The sequence below is a fragment of the Colobus angolensis genome, unplaced genomic scaffold (genome assembly GCF_000951035.1).
Source record: "Colobus angolensis palliatus isolate OR3802 unplaced genomic scaffold, Cang.pa_1.0 Scaffold65, whole genome shotgun sequence".
NCBI lineage: Eukaryota > Metazoa > Chordata > Mammalia > Primates > Cercopithecidae > Colobus > Colobus angolensis.
The window spans coordinates 5,096,825-5,098,089 of record NW_012120154.1 but is presented as its reverse complement, the minus strand read 5'-3'; the positions used below and the strand labels follow the sequence as shown (position 1 = coordinate 5,098,089).

Here is a 1,265-nt window from a genome sequence, read left to right as displayed (position 1 = left end):
TCTGTGGCTGGCAGGCCACTGCAGATCAACGCTGCCTTTTAATTTTTTTTTTTTTTTTTTTTTTTTTTTTAAGGAGAGCAGAGAGGAACCAGGAGGAGAAACTGAGCTGCTCCGTAAAAACGAAGTAACAGCTGTATTGGTTAGAGGGGCAGGATGGGGAGGCTCCAAGAAGGCACTCAGAAGGGGCTCTGTGGCTGGCAGGCCACTGCAGATCAACGCTGTCCATCGCTGAACAGGGGGTGGCGTACCTATCCTCGTCTCCAGTTTCACAAAAAAGGGAAGGTAACCTATGCACTGGGAATTCCTAAGAACAGGGGCCAAACACCGCTCAACCTGGCACCCCTAAGATCCCACTCAAAAAGTCAAGGTGTCAAATTCACCCAGTCCCTGGGCAATGAGCAGGGCCTAGGGCCAGGGACCTCACCCACAAGGTCTTGTCCCGCGTCCAGTAGTGTGCTGGACGTGGGGCCCCCGAAAGTGGATTCCTGCCCCGCCCAGCGGAGAAACGGCAACAGCAGGAAGGGACTAAGAGAGGTCTCTTCCGTGAGGCCCCCAAAGGCTGGACCTAGTCCGAGCCGGCTCCAGAGGTCCGCAAGAACCTATGAAACATGCTGCTCACCTGTAACGGCCTTGGCCGGCCGGGATGGCAACAGATGGTGCTAGCCGGGAACCGCGTTAGCAGGAGCACTCCGAGAAACCAGGAAAAAAGAAAACATGCGCGCGCAGCGGACGCCGCCGTAAACACGACCGGCGCTGTCGTAAACTGCGCTCCCGCTTCCTCTGGGTTGGGCGGAAGAACTTACGAGCCGTAAAGCGAAGGTCCACCCGGAAATCCGTTCCTGCGTTTCGCCAGGCGTCCTTATTAGCCTCTGAGACGTCGAGACGCGAGAGATGTGATTGGTACTACGTCAGGCGGTATCCGGGAACGCCCAAAGAGGGCGTTCGTCACTGAAACGCGGCGGCCGAACAATCGAAGCTGGAGGCGGGGAGCGGCTGGCGTCCCTCTGTGTCCCACAATGCTTCGCGGCACGTCTTGACCTCCCCCCCCCCCCCCATGTATCCCACAGTCACTCGCGACTCCCCGCCTGCTTTATCAGCCCGCTTAGTGTGAAGCTCACCGCAGGGAAGGTTGGTCGGGGTCTTCGGCGGACTTTATTGTTACCCCTCCGCCTTTATAGTTGTGGAAACTGAGGCTCAGAGGTGCCAAGTGACCTGCCTAGATCAGACTGCTAATTTAGGGTCTAACCGCCAGAGTTCAAACCATA

General features: G+C 56.9%; 1 protein-coding gene across 3 annotated transcripts in view; it reads right to left on the bottom strand.

Annotated features, from left to right (window-relative positions):
• The window catches only part of EIF3D (eukaryotic translation initiation factor 3, subunit D), a 19,350-nt gene extending 18,372 nt beyond the window's left edge, over positions 1 to 978 (bottom strand). The window contains exon 1 of one of the 3 annotated variants that reach the window (XM_011964310.1): positions 620 to 978. The gene's annotated coding sequence lies outside the window, so the exon portion shown is untranslated. The remainder of the gene's footprint in view (positions 1 to 619) is intronic. The other 2 variants (XM_011964311.1, XM_011964312.1) reach the window with 2 other exon arrangements.
• Between the last annotated feature and the right edge of the window lie 287 nt (positions 979 to 1,265).